This window comes from Aythya marila (genome assembly GCF_965140915.1).
Source record: "Aythya marila genome assembly, chromosome: Z".
Lineage (NCBI taxonomy): Eukaryota > Metazoa > Chordata > Aves > Anseriformes > Anatidae > Aythya > Aythya marila.
The window spans coordinates 29498800-29518855 of NC_139080.1; the positions used below are offsets into that span (position 1 = coordinate 29498800).

Below are 20056 nucleotides of genomic sequence, written 5' to 3' on the forward strand. Positions count from 1 at the left end.
GTGGAGCAGTTCCCTGATTCCCTAGATGTTAACAGGAATTAATCAGTTCATACCACAGCAAAGATTTGTACCTTTCCTTACATACTTTAAGGAGAGTAAGAATTTTAAATATTGGGGATGTATAAATATAAAGCTTAAAGCATACACATAAACGCACACACACACCCTTCCCATGTTCAGATTGTTATGCTCAAATACCTTCAGATGTTAAAGTATAATGTGCTAGACCATTGGAGTATAGCACACAATAAATGTTCTAGAAATTTAGTCTGTTCCCCTTTAAAAACAAAAACTACCACCACCACCACCACCAACTGTAGACATGGTAAAGTAGACATTGCAAGGAATGCAATGCAACAGCCATTTTCTATTTTCTGAGTCCAGGAATTTCTGGTCTCGCTCTATTTAGAGTTACATTTGCAGGTACTAATTTTAATGCTGCTGCCTTCTTAGGTGAGCCCTATAGAGACTGGTAGGTACAGGCATTAGCTACAATTAACAAAAAGTTGCTAGCAGCACTCAAGTTTTCAGTTTTAGTGTTTCTTATTTGACCTTGTAGCCTAATTTTCATTGCAAATTTTCATGTGCTGTCTAAACTCTTGTGTGTTTACGCATGCACCTCTACTGGTATTTCCCATCAGAGTCAAACGTACTTTGGCTTCCTCATCACATAACTAATATAGCACTTAATCAAGGCTTTGGTAGAGGTGAAGAATACTACAGTCAATAGCTACAAGAAATGTGTTTTGTCTTGTTTTGTTTTTTCTTCCAGAAGTTGTTAGTTTTATACTGTCCAAGAGCCCTCCTACAGTGGGGAATCCCCAGCTAATGGAACATCGCAGACCTGTTGCCCTGTTAGTGCAACTAGAGAATGGCCTTCCACTTAGGACTACAACCTAAAAAGTACTTCATGAAGCTAAAGAGCAAAAGGTGCTTGAGCATCTAGTCCATTAGTTATTTTACTACCTTGTCAGGAAACATGTACACAGAGGTGACAAAATCAAGTTAAAATATAGCATAGCTCATGAAATAGCCTAGGGTCATATCAAATGTCACCAGATGGCACTATTAACGTAGCCTTACAGTTTTTGTTTTAATAGCATGAGCAAGTTTTCATCCTTAAAGTATGCATACCTATTTTTGCTGCTGTTTTGGCTGTTAGGTTTTGCACAGTGGAAGACATTGCAGACAGCAGCCTTGTTACTGACTGGAGAAAAAAGACTCTGCCAGAGAATTAAGCAGTAGCAGAGACAGATTATGACTACTGGGTGCAAAGTTGACGTTGCTTGCAGGTCCTCCAAGGCAGCTATACTTGTGAGATTTCCCTGAGATTACCAAATACCACAGAACTCTTTTCTGAGTTTTTCCACAGGGAATATCTCTGTTTACAGAGACACGGTGTGTGACAACAGGGTTGAGGTAACACATATGTCAATGCAGCTGTAATACCATCACTTCTTGCCTATATGAATAAAACAACAAATTAGGTACATACAGAATCTCCTTCCCTTTGTCTCATAGGAGAAACCAAATATTTTTCACTCTGAATACAAAATTCTAACAGTGACATATAACTCGAAGGGAGGTATAGGCTATGAACTCATCTAATTTTACCCAACTTTTGTAGCAATATTAAGAACATATGCAGCAAACCTTCACATAAAGTCAAATAACCTGGTGCTGCCACTCAATGTACAAGCAGCTAATGCACTTCAAAAATTTTAAATGGATTCTGAAAATTTTGTATCCTGTTCTTTGCATCACTTGCATCATGAATCCTAAATTATTCTGTTTCTACAGATGGAAAATCACAGAATTAAACATGTTCAACCAGCTGGCACAATGACAACATTTCAGAAAACTCAGATTTTTTTAAGCTGTGTTCAGTCCTGTTTTAACATCCGTGACCCTGAGTCAGAAACACTGAAGATGAAAGTATCAGTGAATATTATACTTTACTACACTTAAATACTTCCTCCTTGCCTCTTCAACATCTTTGCATAGTGGACTACTCAGAAAGATACTCCTGAGAAACCACATTTAAAGAAGATTTTTTTTTTTTTTTAAATCAGACAGCTATATACAGTAATGAAGTCCATATATACAAAATGTTAAAAAAGGAGGAAAACAGCTATAACAGTAATTAATTTGGTGAGAAGGCCTGCTAGGCCCGTATACTCTTTTTGGTCAGCAAGTATCACAGTTGACACCTTGTGAAAATTAAGTACAGTAATTACTTCCATGCATAACTGGCTGTCACATGGAAACTGCAATTTAAAAATGGAATTGGTTGTCATCATCCATTAACTAACATACAATATAGACTTTCCAATGTTTTCCACAACACATTATATAATAATCAAGATTAAGATGCTGTACAGTTTGTTCTTCAAATAAAAAGCCTAAGAAGATTGAAAAATGAAATACTCAACAAAGAGAAGGTTGTAACTACCAATAAACCTGTCCTCCATGAAGACAAGCCTTTAACCACTAGCCTCCTGAAAACCATCACGCAGAAATAGTTTATCATTTCAGACTGAGGGTTATTCTACATGCTTCAGGCTTATTACTGAAATCCTAAATTTTCTGACAATCCTCTCAAAGAATGTGTTGAGGAGTGTAAGGAATAACTCTTTGCATTAGAAACACTCACAGGACATTGATCTGTGTCCCAGGAAGCATCAGGTCACAATGATTATCTGATTAGCATTGACCACCATCAGTATACAGTTAAGTAGGACTTGTCAATCGACAAGTCAACCATAGCAAAACACACTCAGCAAAACCCATTCATATCAGATGTGGTAATTAGGAATTTAGCGACTTAATTTGAATTGAAGTAATTGTGATACTTTTAATCTGTAAGTCTAATTCCAAAGAAAATTAAATTAAGCCATAGGATGACACAGGCTACAGTCACAATAGCTTGAAATAGAGACCATAGTGACTTGAATACTTGTTGCTAGTGTTTCTCAAGAACTCAAAACTCTAACGTGAATGTAGAGAACTTTACCTGAATGTAGCTGAACTCTATCCTGGGAAAACTTTTGTATTTAAAAATCTGAGTCTTATAGCTATGTGCATTTTAAATTAAAAGATACAGTACCTCTATTTTGTGAACTTTTCTTAACATTGCAGAGTCAGCCTATGAGTTTGAATACTAAGAATAAAATAAGTAGTTGAAACACGAAAAGAACCGGAACTCATCTTTCTTTTCCCTCCAGTAAAACGAGTAAGTATTTTTATTGTATTTGGTCTTGTACCCACAACATGTTGGTGCATACATCACACTGAGAATACACAAACCTGTGCAAACAGTCTGGAGAAATAGATTAGGCATACATCCAGTAGAGTCCGTTCTCTCCCCTTTGACTAGGCACTAAAGAGATTGCAGACTAAAACAGTAAAGCACACTTCTCAAACATCCAAACAAGCTGAGGCCAATGTGGAAATTAGAGTTTGATGGAAAACTTAGAACGTCTCAAGATGTTCTTTATCTGTTCCACACAGGAAATCAATTACACAATGACACATGACAATGCCTCTTTTTTAATTAGGAACAGACCAACCTCAATGACATGACCAAGATATAGTTCTCCACATCTGTGCACCAGTAAATCAATATTCCAGGAGATTAAAATCAAGCCTGTGTAGCTGACAGAGTAGCCTAGAACAGCATGCAGCCTCTACAGTACAGCACTGAGGATAGAGCCGAGATCCTCGTTCACAGCTTAGTCCTGGTCCCTCTCCAGCCTGCGCCAGTCTTTATCCTTCCTTGGACAGGAATCACTGGTCCTGACTGCTCTCCTCTACCTACTTACCCATGGTCTGCTTAGGTTTCTATTCCAGCCCAGACCCGAATATATAGCAGAGGCACTGCAGATTGCTGGTTTCAGTTATTGGGTGCTAGATGTTCTTGATACATTTTCTGAAACAGTGAACTTCTCGGCCTCTTTGATCTAGTCCTTGATTCAACCTGATCATGATGCCTCACTCAGCCTTTGACTTTTGACTAGCCCTGACCTAACTGGTGGTATCTATTTCCATTGGCAATTTCCCAGGCATTTCGGGTATTTTAATTTTAGGGACAATATGAAAATTGCACCTTATTTTTGACTGAAAAAAAAAAAGTTTTCTCTAATCTCCCCTGTACTCAAAAACACCTGGGTTAATTCTGCTCACATCTGAATAGGACTGGACTCACATCTGGTAGGACTATAAGAAAAAATAATAAAGTTTGTTGATGTATCTACTCAGGAGTTCATGAAAAAACATTCTGTATATTGCTGAATTCTGCTTTCCTCTGTATTCTGACATTTTTTATTAGATTAACTGTGTAGATAAGCACTCCTGAAGAAAAAAACAAAAACAAAAACAATAACCTTTGAAGTGCAAAATAAAGTCAAATATATTATAGAAGGACATGGTACTCTGATCTGCAAGATATGCAGATGTCAGTTTGGTAAAACACAGAGTTTAAAAAGAAACAGAGACCACTAAAAATGGGAGCTGCCTCTCATTGGAAACAGAATTCATATGTGGGTCACATCATCCAGTTGCAGAAAGATCTAAGACTTTGGAGTAATGACATATGCAATGACACATGACCTGACATAATTATAGTAAGGTTGTTTTTAACACATGGAAACTACTGGAGTAAAAGAGCACAGGCTGCTTATATCTTTCCTTAAGAACTGGACTTTAACCAGATGCATAGACATTATTGCATAGTTTCTACTGTGGAGTGCTTGGAACTATTTCATATATTTCACTGTTTGCAATGTTAACTCTGTTGTTAACAGGTGCCATTTTCTTTAGAGTACCAGACAGCTCACACATCTCACCACCCTTACACAACTTTTCAATAGTGATAGAATCACAGAGGTGGAAAAAACCTTCAAGATCACATCCAACCTCCAACCTGACCTGCTGAGTCCTATTGCTAAGCCACATCCCTTAGCGCCACGTCCACGTTTCTTCAGTATCTTCAGGGATACTAACTCCACCACTTCCCTGCACAGCCTGTTCCAATGCTTGACCACCCTCTCCATGAAGAAATGATTCCTGATATCCAATCAAAACTGACCCTAGCACAACTTGAGGCCATTTCCTTGCATCCTATCAGACGTGATAACAGACTCCTGTTCATTTCTAATCTGCTTATAATTAGCTAAAAACTGCCACATCCTTCAGGCTGTTCAGTCCTGTTGCAGGTCACAGGCAACAACTGACTGGAGCTGAGGAGCACCATCTTCAAGACAGCATCTTGCCACAAAGAGCTGAGTATTGCACAGTATGCATCTCAGAGACTTCAGATCGTTCATTTACCTAACTGTAGATTCCTGTTTGTGAGTCAGAGCTGTTCAGCTTGAAAGCCATTGTAATTAAGCTGACATGCCATTCAGTGACCTTGTTATAATCCTAATGAGATCTAAGTCACAGACAACAATTGCTGGAAAAAGAGAAGTATGATTCAAACGTAGAAATTACTAACATTTTCCATTAGCAAGATCAATGTACTTAACAGCATAGTAACATAATAAACTGCTTTATCAGCTAAGTCTCTTTATCCACCACAAAAAGTAGCTTGTACCTGGACAGTACATCCAGCAACAGAATCAGGCAAACAATTTACTCTGGAGATTGACTGACTGCAGACTGAAAACACAATGCAGACATGCCTTTGGAAAAAAGTCAGTAATCAATACTACCTCAGAGTCAGCTGTGTTTCATAGTTATTATTGTACACTGGGTGGTGAGGGAAAGCCACTTATTTGCACTGCTGTCATTACTATTGATGGTCTCCTGCCCAACATAAGAAGTCAGTTTTGTTGTTCTGTATTTGAGAGGTCATCAGCCCTTGAAACACAAAGGCATGTTTTTTACGTACCGCTCACTGAAAACTTCAGTTTAAAATACCACCTTATGATGGGTTTGTGCAACAACACTGGAAAAGCTTTCATGTTTAAGAATGCTTTTGTATCATCGATAGCACATTCTAATTTAAAAACAAACAAACAAACAAACAAACAGAATTTATCCTTTTTTATTTAAATAAAATAATATATATATATTATTTTTTTAATTGTTTAAAATTGAGTTTGTTTAATAACTAAATCATGGAATCACAGAATCATAGAATGGTTTGGGTTGGAAGGGACCTACAGGATCATCCAGTTCCAACCCCCAGCCATGGGCAGAGACACCTCCCACTAGACCAGGTTATTGAAAGCCCCTTCCAACGTGGGCTTGAACGCCTCTAGGGATGTGGCATCCAGATCTTCTCTGGGCAACCTATTCCAGTGCCACACCACCCTTGTAGTGAAGAATTTCTTCCTTATATCTAGTCTGAATCTATCCTCTTTTAGTTTAAAGACATTTTCCCTTGTCCCATTACAACAAACCCTGACAAACCCTGCTTTCTTGCAGGCCTCCTTTAGGTACTGGAAGGTTGCTGTAAGGTCTCTGCCAGTCTTATTTTATTCAGGCTGAACAACTTCAGCTCTCTCAGCCTGTCTTCATGGGAGAAGTGCTTTAGCCCCCTGATTGTCCTTGTGGCCCTGCTCTGGACTCACTCTGGTAAGTCTATGTTCTTTTACTGGTAGATAAAACAAAGAATTGTTAGGTAGATACTCTGAGATTAGTACAAAATAAAATTTTTCAAGCAATAACAGTCATTTTTTTTATCAGAAAAAAAGTCAAATGACAGGACACCATTTGCTGTTCTGTTATTTTGATATTATTTAAAATACACTACTCCAGTTGCCCACTGGAATTTCAATGAAGCTTGATCAAGATGAGATTCTTGTTTACAATTCTAGCACAGTCAGCTTTAGTTATTCTTAGAGGGTATGTTGATACTTGGGATTTGATTTCTGTTCAATTTTTTCTTAATCATCCAAGTTTCTCAAAAGAAATCTGTTATTTCTATGAAAGAATTAGTGTCTTCCAACTTAGCTATTTGTAGTGTCCTAAAACTGTATTACTTTTCAACATATTTCTAGCAATCTAATTAATATTCTTTCATCTGTATGCCAGATGATACAATTATTCAAACGAACATGAGAGAAACCTGTGTTCTTCCCCCAACCACACAGATACTCTGAAATGTCACCACTTAAACCAAAGGGCATCCATGCAAAGGCTGACATATCTTTACTACCAGAAACCATAAAGACCATATACTTGTCTTGAGTAGCCAAGGCTACAGAAAAAATTGAGCCAGTTTTACACAGATATTTTATGAATAAATTTTTATAACAAAGAAAAATGAGCTTTCTGAAATGTCTTTTTCTCAGATTTCAAAATTCTACATTTGTCTACATAGACCTTGTGAAGCAAAATGAAGCAGGACAGATATTTGTCCAGACAGTTGTGAACTACATAATGTAATTACATAATTACATAATTAATGACTTACATAATGTAATTCACAACTATCTCTGCACTCTTAACACATGCACTTCAGTGGAAAGCCAAGGAAGCCAAACTTCATGCTTCCTGGGATGGATCATCCATGGTATAAGTGGTGTGGTTGATACTGAACAGAAGAAAGGGATGCCATCCAAAGGGACCTGGGGAAAAAAAAAGCTTGAAAATTGGACCCACATGAACCATATAGGATTCAACAAGTCCAAGCACAAGGTGCTGCACCTGGGTTGAGGCAATCCCAGACAGGAGTACAGACTATGAGAAGAACTCATTGAGAGCAACCCTGCAGAGGACTTGGGGGTTTTAGTGGATGAAATGCTCGACATGAGCCAGCAGTGTGTGCTTGCAGCCCAGAAGGCCAACTGCATCCTGGGCTGCATCAACAGAGGGGTGGCCAGCAGGTCAAGAGAGGCAATTGTCCCCCTCTGCTCTGCTCTTGTGAGGCCTCACTTGGAGTGCTGCATCCAGCTCCGAGGTTCCCAGCACAAGAAGCACGAGGATGCTAGCATGCTAGAAAGAGTCCAGATGAGGGCCACAAAGACCATCAAGGGGCTGGAGCACCTCTCCTATGAAGAAAGGCTGAGAGAGCTGGGGTTGTTCAGCCTGAAGAAGAAAAGACTCTGGACTGGCCTTATGACAGCTTTTCAAAACTTAAAGGGGGCTTATAGAAAAGAACAACTTTTTGCTAAGTCAGATAATGACAAGACAAGGGGGAAACAGTTTTAAACTAAAAGAGGAGAGATTTAGATTAGGAGGAAATTCTTCACTCGGAGGGTGGTGAGGCACTGGGACGTGTTATTCAGACAGTCTATGGATGCTCCATCCCTAGAGGTGTTCAAGCCCACGTTGGAAAGGGCTTTGAGTAACCTGGTCTAGTGGAAGGTGTCCCTGCCCATGGAAGGGGGAATGGAACTGGATGATCCTGAAGGTCCCTTCCAACCTAAGCCATTCTATGATGCAATGAAGTGTATGGACCATGTACTACATATAGCTGCATTGTTGTCAGTATACATCTTGTTAACTTTCCTTAAAAGAAACAGTGACATATTAAAATCCATCTGACCTCCTGAATACCATTGGAAAGTCATTCCAAATACTAATGACATTTTGATCAGGCAGCTGCATTACAAGGATGGTCAAGTATTTTGCTGTGAACTGAAGATACTCATAGAATCATAGAATCATAGAATATCCTGAGTTGGAAGGGACCCTTAAGGATCATCAAGTCCAACTCTTGACACCGCACAGGTCTACCCAAAAGTTCAGACCATGTGCCTAAGTTCACAGTCCAATCTCTTCTTAAATTCAGACAGGCTCGGTGCAGTGACCACTTCCCTGGGGAGCCTGTTCCAGTGTGCAACCACCCTCTCTGTGAAGAACCCCCTCCTGACGTCCAGCCTAAATTTCCCCTGCCTCAGCTTAACCCCGTTCCCGTGGGTCCTGTCACTAGTGTTAATGGAGAAAAGGTCTCCTGCCTCTTGACACCCCCTTACGAGGAAGTTGTAGACTCAAAGTACTCAAAGCAAAGAAACAAATAAATGCAACATGCTGTGCCTGCTCCTTACCAGGGAAGGATGTGTTTCATTTTGTATTTTAGCTTTCCCAAAATGTATACATCTTTCCTGCAGAGGTCAAATACTTTAAAAGTTCTTGTGCAACTTTAAGTAATACATTTAAATAATGCTCCGCATCTGCATTGCATTTGTTTTTACATGGAAACTGTTTGGGGAGGGGGATGTTGTAGCAATGACTCAATGTTTTGTCAGGTCACAGCCTTGAAAAAAAATAATTTACTGCAAATTTATAAAATGGACAATTATTTTTCTGGAAGTCAAGTCAAAACATTGTTCTTTGTAGAGATTTTAATCAACCTAAACAGAAAAGCCTATCTGTTAAAAAACTAGGCCTAGAATTCATTAAAAGAAATTGTATTTTGTTTCAACTTTTAACTTCAAAAGGGAAAACACACAATTTCTGGAAAGTCCAGTGATGAAGGAAGCCAAAATCCTGAATGAATGAATGCAAAACCCTGTGAAGACTCCTTGTGGAGTCTCCTTCTCTAGAGATATTCAAGGCCCGTCTGGATGCCTACCTAGACAGCCTGCTCTAAGGAACCTGCTTTGACAGGGGGGTTTGATCCTATGATCTTTTGAGGTCCCTTCCAACCCCTACAATTCTGTTATTCTGTGATTCTGTGAAAACCAAAGTATCATTCAAAAATTGGAAGAGCTCATGCTATTTAATTCAACTTATATTTACCACGGTTTGTAACAGAAATGTTCTATGTCTGAACGCTGCCAGACTCCCTCCTTGTATCCACGTGTGAGACTATTCCCCCACTATATTTAAAAGGGAACATGCAGCAGCCTCACCCTGCTTGCAGCCTTGCTCCGTGGGATGTGAGCCATAAGATATTGCCTATTATATTACAGAATTTTGAACAAAGCAGCAGCATCTCAAGATCAGGATGGAGAGACACATAACCTAATAGGTTACATATGACCGTTATGTATCTGGCACTCGTAAGCATATAAGGAATGAAAAATTAAACTCTGGAGCCTTCCACTGTGGGTGGCTCAAGGATGAAGAGCGAAGATATATCTCCAAAGAGGCCTTCACCAAGGAGTGATTTTTCAAGACGTGTGATATATGTGACCACTGTTGCATTTAGTAGCCTTTCTGGAACTCTTAAGAACCAGAAGCAGAAGTAGCAAACCTTTGCCTTCAGTGGAAATATGACCTCTCACAAATACACAACAGACAAAAATTGGAGAACCTCACCACAATTAAAACAGATCAACAATCTTGCAGATGGTTCACTTTTAATTGGAACCAAGCTCTCCATTGACTCACTGAAATTGCTTGTCCCCAACCCAGGCAACAAAGAGATTGATTTAACCAAGTTTAATAGTCTGAGTTTAAATGGTAATATGCCTATACATTTTTAAACACAGCCTGCAGAGCTATCAGTTATAATGAGTTCATCAGTACTCGCTCAATCTGCATGCCTCTTTCTTTGATAAATTATGCCAAAATGGGCCTGTTTCACTGGTGAAAATGTAAAACCAGTGTCACAACTTAGCAGCTCATATCCTTAATTTACACAACAGATTTAGACCACATTTGCCCAGTCAAAAGCCAAGAGACGGTCAGTCAGAGCTGAGAGGCCTTGTTTTTCAACAGTGGCTGGTTTTAAAAAATGTACTTTCAATAATCTCAGCAGTCTCAACATAAATATTCCTTAATTCAGTTTATACGTGGCCCACTCCTTTAAACAAACAAAGCAGACTTCATGTTCATGTCATCTACCAACTTCTGTAACAGATTACCATCAAATACTTTAAACAAGGTTTGACAAATGTGTCTGAACCACTTGAAAACTAAGATCACAGGACTGAAACTTTGTCATACCAATTATGTAATCCCACTGTAAAAGAATCCATGCATTTTTGCAAGCATGCAGAGCCGGCTTTTCATGAAGCAAAAGAAGTCTTGTCTTTTTCTATTACATGATGGATCCTAATTAAAATCAATTTTTTATTGTCAGCTCAGACATGCTTCTTTGCATAACTGTAACATCTTAAAACAGAAATCTGAATGCTAATAGGAACATACATCCCCCAGCAGTATAATAGACCTTGAAGAATAGTGGCATTGCAAGATGTTTACATCTGATCATCCTTGGAGGACACAGAAGTTAAACAGTAAAGACTATAGTAAAGAGCCAAAGCAATTTAATTTTGTTTGAATGTATTTATAGAAATGTACCAAGAGTACCCATAAAGGCATGTTGTCATCTTTCCCTTGAGCTTGTGCCAGTTCATGACCAACAGAAAACATTCAAAGAGAGAGAAGAGAGGGAAGGAAATTACTTATAACAACTCTTTGTATCAAGCATGCTACTTCATGAATAGATGAGGAACTTAACATTTCAATATTTCTTGCAGAAACGACTTTTTAAAAAGGAATTTCTTATCACAGTGACACCTCTTGAAATATTTAACTTGTGATCCTAAACTTTGTAATGATGTGTGTTAATTCTCCACAGCTGAGTGCTCATGGAATAAAGTTGCTATACATCCTTTAAAATGATGGTAGGAAAGCACTCTGAGTAGATAAAGATGCGTTGTGGTTTTGGCTGGGATAGAGACATTTTTCTTCATAGATGCTCATATGATTCTGTGTTTTGGATTTTTTGTGAAAATGGTGATAACACGTTGATATTTTAGTTGTTGCAGAGCACTGCTTACACAGAGTGAGGGTCTTCCCTGCTTCTTATGCTGCCCTGCCTGCAAGGAGGCTGGGGGTGCACAAGAACTTGGAAGGGTATGCAGCCAGGAGAGCTGACCCCAACTGACCAAAGGGATAGTCCATACCATACGAGGTCACACTCAGCAACAAAAGCTGAGGTAAAAAAGGGAAAATGGGGATACATCAGTAGTGATGGCATTTGTCTTCCACAGAGATTGTTATGCATTTTGAGCTCTGCTTTCCTCGCAGTGGCTGAATATCTGCCTACTGATGGGAGGCAGAGAATGATTTCCTTCTTTTGCCTTCCCTGTATGCATGATTTTTGCTTTACCTAGTGAACTGTCTTTATCTCAACTTGAGAGTTCTCACACATTTACCTTTCTGAATCTCTCCCCCATCCCAACTGGGTAGGGTGAGCAAGCATCTGTGTGGTGTTTAGCTGTCTGCTGGGGTTAAACCACAAGAAGATGGTACTAGAAAACAATTGCCACATGTAGCAATCTCCGATGCTGAGCCAACTGAGTCCCAGAGCAGCTCTAGACAAAACACATGCCCGCTCACCAGCTTTACTTTCTGAACTTCACTTTCGAGCTCAGCAATCTACAGACTCAGACAGTACCTTTCAAGTGACTTCCTCTATAAAGAGTTCCCTATTTCCATGCAGCCCCATTCAGAAAAGTTTTTTTTCAGGAGTTATTTTAGCCCTGTTAACCCAAGATCAATAGCAATTGCAGATCTGTAAAAGAGAACTTCACTGTTTTGGCTGAACTAGTAACATCCTGGTCCAATAAGCCTATTTCAACCATCTGTATGAAGAGATGTAGCCTATATGTATGTAAGAGATGTAGCCTATATATATGTAGCCTTCAGAACTATAGCCATGTTCTGAACAGTGCTTAATCCCTATACTGTCTAAGTCCTTTGGAAACATACCCTAGAATTTATCTTCACCCGTAAAAGTTTACAACTTTCAGCATCTGTTCAATGTCACCTCACCTAATTTGGGCTACAAGGGCATTGAAACAGAACTGCTTCAGGGACCAAAGTAAATCAAGCTGATTCTTGTCTTCCTTTGTGTTTGGGCAATTGTGCCTAAAGATGTAAATGTGTGTATAAATCTGTGTTCAAGACGTGCCACTGAAATCAATGGAAACCCTGAGCTCTGTGTTCCTGGCTCCAGAATTCTGTATGGAAGAACCCCACTGAAGTCTACAGGCCAACTGCTGTGCAACTCACATTGTAAAAATTCACAGAACCAGAACTTTCTCTTGATTTCTTTACACATTACCACTTATATGCTCCTGAACAGGAGTAAAAGCATCTTAAACAAAACCTTAATGTTTAAAAAAATATAACACAGGATACCCTAGTATCTCCAAACACTTCAAATATATTTGCATTTGGTTTGCAAGGTATTCAACATGTGCAAACATATGAGCATCAAAAAGTATGTGGCATTTTTCCATTTCCTAATTACTCTGTACAAATAATCCAATCACTGTTCTGTGATGTGCAGTTCTTAACATTTGTTTCAAAAGCCCATATTCACACACAAGCCATCAGACTTAGATGTCTGAGAAGTTCTTCACAGTGTGTAAGAAGCATTAATTAAACCTCTAATCCTCAGGAAATCAATGTCAAGCACCTGAATAAAAGCTGACAGTGTGTTTACCTTTTCTTTAAAACCACATTTCCTTTCTGAAGAAGTAACATTGCAATGCACGGTATGATCTATTAACTATCTATCTATCTATCTATCTATCCTTCTCCTTTTCCTTTTTTTTTTTTTTTTTTTTTTTTTTTAGAATCATGTTTTCCATGAATGGCCTCTGTCTGTTTCTATTGTGACTGTATCACAACTTGTATTTCTTATTTTCCTAGCAGATATTGTTAGGCTTTTCTACCAAGAAATTGAAAGCCTCTTAACTTATTTATTCTGTTCCTGACAGGTCCAGTCATCAACCAAACAGAGTTTTGTGAAAATGCAAAGTAAATCTGGAAGACAGTGTAAAAGTTATGCAAAAAGATCTTATGGTTTCAAGAGTAATCCAGTTTCCAAATACTTCACACAAACTTGGCATTAGACACTCAGCTAATTCACATCGTTTTCTAGCTAAAAATCTAGTTCTCCAAAACCAAACCAAAACAAAACACACATGCACACACAAAACATATAAAATTTATGCCATTGAAATTTTCTGACACAAAATGTTTGAGTTTGGATTCCACATTTCAAAGAGACAAAAATTTTAGTTTCTAATTTCTTTATGGTTTGACATAGCAATGAAAAAAAAATTTCAAAAACATTCTATTAAAATCATGCTACAAGAAAATGAAAATAAATAAAATATAAACCTTTGTGCCTATCCACATACACGAAGAGTTAATAACCTAGAAACCTTTGTACAACATGTGTACAAAGGTTTCTGTAATATAAAATATAGCTCTCTGGCCATAATTTTTCACTAACACCAGTCTTGTATCTGCATGTGGAAAGGAGTTTGCTTTATATTTTTGAATACACAAAGTGATGCTTTGTTATTAAAGGTCAGTATTTTTGATAATATTAGCCTTCAGCCGCTCACTGAACCAAAGTGGAAGTTTGGCATCTTAAGCAGTCACAACAAAAGCACATACCATTACACTTTGCACTGTGGACACATTATGTATTTGATACTGAAAGAATAATATTAAAACAGCAATAGCACCATTGCTAAGAGGTAAGATTTATTAGCTTTGGTCAGATGCCATTTGATGTGATCACATGGGTTTGAGTTGTTTGTGGAGGCAAACCCACAATTCATCATAATTTGTTTTACCTTTAACTAGCTAAAGCATCATAACCCCAAAAAGGTTACTGAGACTGTGAAAACTTACGAGAGTTAGGAAGCCTTTACTTTATGTGTCTAAATTCAAATGCAGCTTTTCTGTGTCTACACACCATAAATAAATCTCTGTTTTTTAATGGTATTTCTGCTTCAGTTAGTTCACTGAATTAGTGAAACTGACAACTACAAGCTTTGTCTTTTCTAACTTTTCTAACATTTAAATTACTATTCTTTTAACACTGCGTGCTCAGCTGCTACTATTTTAGCATGGTGAAAGATTCTTCAGCAGACATGCAAGGAAAAATAAATTAATTTTTTTTTTTATTGTTTCCATCCTCTGAAGACTTGAACAGAGTTCCACAAGGCAGACACACAGCATTTATTCTGCATAGTTTCTCTATGCTGCATTTGGAGGACACCTTACAAGCAGTGGGGTGTCTGAAAAGGTCCCAGTAACTGTGCCTACCAACATTATTCAGGTATGAGATTTGTTACATTCTTTTCTTATAATCAAGAAACAGTGGTATATTCTGTACATAAAATCTATAGTACATGCCACAAATAACACATCATGCATATGAAGGCACACTACTAGAGTCTGAAAATAGAAAAATATCCCATCACTTTTCACAGAATGTATTTCTGATTTTAATTAACATTTCAGCTTGAGTACCATCTTCTTAAAAGATATTATTCAAATAGTACATGCATATCTACCTAAATACTCATTCTCACCTCAAGATGTTTAATTCTGCCTCAAGTAATCATTATACACGTTTGAAGTTTTATGCTCCTTGTTATTTTAACCATAACTTCTGTTTCATGTGCTTATTAAATTGATGTCTTGTGGGTTATTCTCAGATACTTAGCAGATGTTAAATTGATATTACCTTAAACCCGGCAGAAATACTAGCAATTTTATTGGTTAAAATCACATCAGGCAGCTGTGATAAAAAGAAAAGGTGCACTATAAGTATTGCTATCCCATACTTCAAAATACTGACACATTGTGCTGTTCAGAACATATAAAAAGCAAAAAGACTGAATTTAGCTTGAAAGGGGAAGTATTCCTAGTGTATCTAAATGAAAATGCAAAGGGAGAGCCTGAAAATTGTCTTTAACAATGCGCTGTTGCTATTTACACCAGAGTAATATTTAAAGTTTACTGTTTACATAGCATGACATAAAGTTAATTAAGTACCACTTATTGCAGCTGAATTTTAAAAGTAGAAAAATATTCACCATAAAAGAAGGAACACTGAGTAGAAAATAAGCTCACAGGTGCAGCCGGAGTAAAAGGTCAGCATTTGCCAATTGCAATTGCAGAGTTTCCACAGCTACCAGGAATTCTCTTTTTCTCTAATCCAGAGGAAATCTGAGGGAAGCTCAGAGAGCATTGTGGTAAATGCTGGCAAACACTGAAGATTTTATCTCAACCACTAGAGAACTAACTGCTTACATTTCAACATCAATTTTGCATTCACCTTTTTCTTATCTTTTTATCTAACTAACTTCTTTCTTATACCCAATCCCACAAACTAAGACATAGACTAATACATAAATATACCACACTCAAAAATTTCATATCTAATTTTATATAAATAATTTAGGAATTGACACTAAATGTATGTTATCATGTCCTGAATAGATATTTTAGTTTTCAAATCGGGTTACTGAAATGAAGCTAGAATCCATTCCAGTTGCAGTATATTGGAATAGAACCCAGAAGGTGTTTTAATCAGCATTAAGGGATCTCAAGACATGTTAACACCAATATAATGAATTCCTACTCCAAACAAGGCAGCTTCAGATTAGGCTTCTTGCATGCAGGTACTATTCAACTTTGCAAATTTCCATATACTGCGATATAGAGTCACCCACTTTGGCTTCCCATACAAAATAAAATGTGGGATTCTATGAAATTTACTCTTTTTTTCAGATTAAGAAATTCATACATTTTAGAATGACAACGAATCTTCTGAGTACACAGAAGAAGTATACTGGGTGAAAGAGAGGGAGAGGGAGACGGAGAGGGAGAGGGAAAGGGAGAGGGAGAGGGAGAGGGAGAGGGAGAGGGAGAGGGAGAGGGAGAGGGAGAGGGAGAGGGAGAGGGAAGTTTGATTTACAGAAAAAAAAAATCAATACAAAGTCAAAATTGTCAGGACTGGTATAGAATCATAGAATACACTGAGTTGGAAGGGACTCATAAGGATACAACTCCTGGAGTTGGACTTGAAGAATGATCTTTTAGATCTAGAAGATCTAGTTTTAGAATGATCTTCTGCTCCCCAGTTACCTTGGTCAAAGTCTTCCTCGTATGCAGGTGTACTTTTACAGTTTCTATCTTCACTGTTACGTAATTCGTGCAATGGGATAGGTATGCTCTGAGTTTTTGAACTTGAGAATGCTTGACTTTAAGTTTTTATCTGATGATCAGGATCATCAAATCCTGGTCATCATGTGCTGCTATCTGATTACAACTCATTCTACAACACTCTCATCTCTCAGAACTGAAAAAGCTGGCCCATCCAAAACCAGAGATAACAGAGTGAAAAGAGCCTTTATCTATAATTTATCAATTCTATTTTTTATTACATAGATAAAAAGGAGCTAGTTTGTATGTGGCAAAACAACTGTGTAGGTCACAAAAATATCTACCTGCAATTTTAACTATAAGTACATGATGTGTTGCAGTCACAGCTATTCTTTAAATCTCTCTTCAAACATATGATTTAGTCATCACAGAACAATCAAAGAGGAGAATAAAAGGATTTTCTGAAGTTCAGTTTATAATTAGTTATGCACCTGATTCTGCATAATTTTTAGTGGCATTTAATAACACAATTTATAAGTGACCCTGGCCTTATATTACTATAATCTTGCAGAGCTTGTTGAACTATAATAGCAATCCACTGCAACCATGAAATAGTCAAACAATCAACACAGTACCAAGTAATGCTCTCTCACCCTTCAGCTGCGTGGAAACAAGTACTGTATGATAAATACACTAACCAGGACCTATTGTAATATACACTTAACAAGAAGTGTTATTAACAACACTTATTAACTAACTTTTGCAAAATGTTAGGAACAAACATACATGATGTTCAGACAATGACTGGCGTGTGATGTCACTAAAGTGATGAGTTTTATTGGCTGCATTTAGTTTTAGATGTTCTTGAAACATTATATTAAGCTATTTCTTACCAAAGACCTGTGACTTCTCCTATTCTCTCTGTAGTAAATCTGATTGGTTCATGTAATAAGTCAATATTTGTCATTTTTCTTCCCGATTGGTGTCCTAGATTGCCTGCTATCAGTATGCAAGCTGCAATGAAGGTATACCTGTACTTTATAATGTTTTTAGAGAAAGAAGCATCCTACATGTGGAATCAGAAAATAAATTACAGAAAGGCTGCAGGTGGAAAAATAAAGAGGATAAATGGATTGTTTTGATTTATCACTTTAGTGCATTAACTCATACAGGTTTTATGAAACTTCAGATTTCTTTTGCATAATTTTTGGTTCTTACGAAAATCACATTTCATGATCATCTTGCCCAAAGTGTTCTCCATAATACCTCACCTAAAATCTCAGTTTAAAACCCCCAATTATACTGATATGATTGTAAATTTCACTGCTTGGTGAGAAAGGTATGAAGCTTGACTTTAGTATAGTTTCCTGCATACACTGATAGACTTCCAGGCTGTAGCCCCTTGTCATTAGAAAGTCTAATGTGTTTTCCAAATTTACACTGTTGGTGCAATAGTAAAGCAAGCTGTTTCACTCAAAGCCTACTAATGAATGCCAGTTCTGCATGTTTGTCCCAAGGAAGTGGTCCTATGTTCCAGATTTACAACCACATTTTGAGTTGCCAAGTCACCCTTAAAATTTCTCTACTTCGTTACACTTCTAAACATGAAACAAGATAAGTATCAACTTTCAATGTGTAAACTTGGCAGTATCCCTCATTAATTGCTGAAGTTCAGTAAAATGAAGAAGTGTCATTACTGTATATGAGAGAAACCTGTTTCTAAGAAGCTAATATAGACATCTAATTTTTTTTTTTTGTGACATGGTAAGGCTTGGCACACACTTTTGGATTAGTCATCTAAAAATGGGATCATGTTAAGTACTTTATTCATAAACATATTTATCATCGATGAATGATGATTCCTTCAAAGCTAAGGACAGAGACATAAAGGACATAAGGACATAAACATGAGGAAGTCAATGTAAGCGACTTTTCTCAGCAGGTAGGGCAGGGAGTGTAGAGCGAGTATAGAGTGCTACTAACACAATGTTTTTCCCAAACTTACTGGATCTTTCATCACAGATACCCTATTGCAAATGCCCTGGGTAACTGCTTTACTCTTTTAGTGTTAATTCACCATTCTCGCCCTCTTTCTTTATACTGTTGTCTCTGTATGATTTTTTTTTTTCCATGTGCTACTCCCTTAAAAAATTATTTTATTGACTTCTAACAATTATTTTTTCTCTCTCTTTCTTTCCCTGGAAAGCTGACAAGAAGTGCCCAAGAAACTGAAGTTAACGGCAAATTCTGATCCAACATATCCCAAGAGCAGAAAAGAGGATATAACAAAATGTAAGGAAAAAAAAAAAAAAAAAAAAGCAAAAGAGAAAGAGAGAGAGATTCAGAGAGCAGAGAATTCAGGCATTCAGGCTCTAGTGTAAAAAAAAATGAAAGATAATCTTCCTAGTGTTGTGACAGTTCCTCCGCCCAGTGTTTTAAATTCAAGAGTTAAATCTGGGAAGATATCTCCTCTTCCTGAAGAATATTGAGCCCTTTAGAGTCCAAAAACTTAAAGAACAAATTTCCTCTATCTATTGTACAATCAAACATCTAGAATAAGTAACAAATTGTAAGAAAAACATTTAACTAGACAAACACCAAAACAGACTCCTTGCACCAACTTATATTACACAACTTATAAACAAATCCATGTTTTTCAAATGAGTAACAATCAGCAGTTCTTTCTAGAAAACATATGTTCATTGTTTTCTTAGGTTATGCTGAGGACTAGGAACAGTACTGGTTAGGCTGTTTTCTGATGGCTCTAGCGTTTAGTGTGGGTAAGCTAATTGTCATCCGAAATATACCTTATAAGTAAATAAAATCAAGAATCTGAATTAGATTATAAATGCTTCACTGGAGTCCAAACATAAGCTGATGGGAGGGTTTACTGGCTAGATTATCTCCCTGTCTGATTATGTATGCAAGGGACAAGCTTGCATTGATCCTAAGAAAAGATACAAGAAAAGCACGGCTTTGGGGGTTGAATCTTCACTACTGGAAGATGTGAGCAGAGAAATTGTCATGTGTATTTTTCCCACTGTATTCAGGACAATAGGGCTGCAGGTCTGTTTTTGGTTAGTAATGAAACAAGCAATTGCCTCTTTTCTCAGGCAAAAACTTTTTTCAGTTTATCATGGTTACATTATACACAATCCCCAAAATTTCTCAAATCAAAAAAGAGTAACATCATGCAATAATACTTTGAGATAGATTACGTCATTTATTCTTC

At 37.4% G+C, this 20056-nt stretch overlaps 1 protein-coding gene across 6 annotated transcripts in view; it reads right to left on the minus strand.

The window, feature by feature from the left end:
* Positions 1-20056, minus strand: part of GLIS3 (GLIS family zinc finger 3) — a 181666-nt gene that overhangs the window by 108358 nt on the left and 53252 nt on the right. The window lies entirely within an intron of this gene.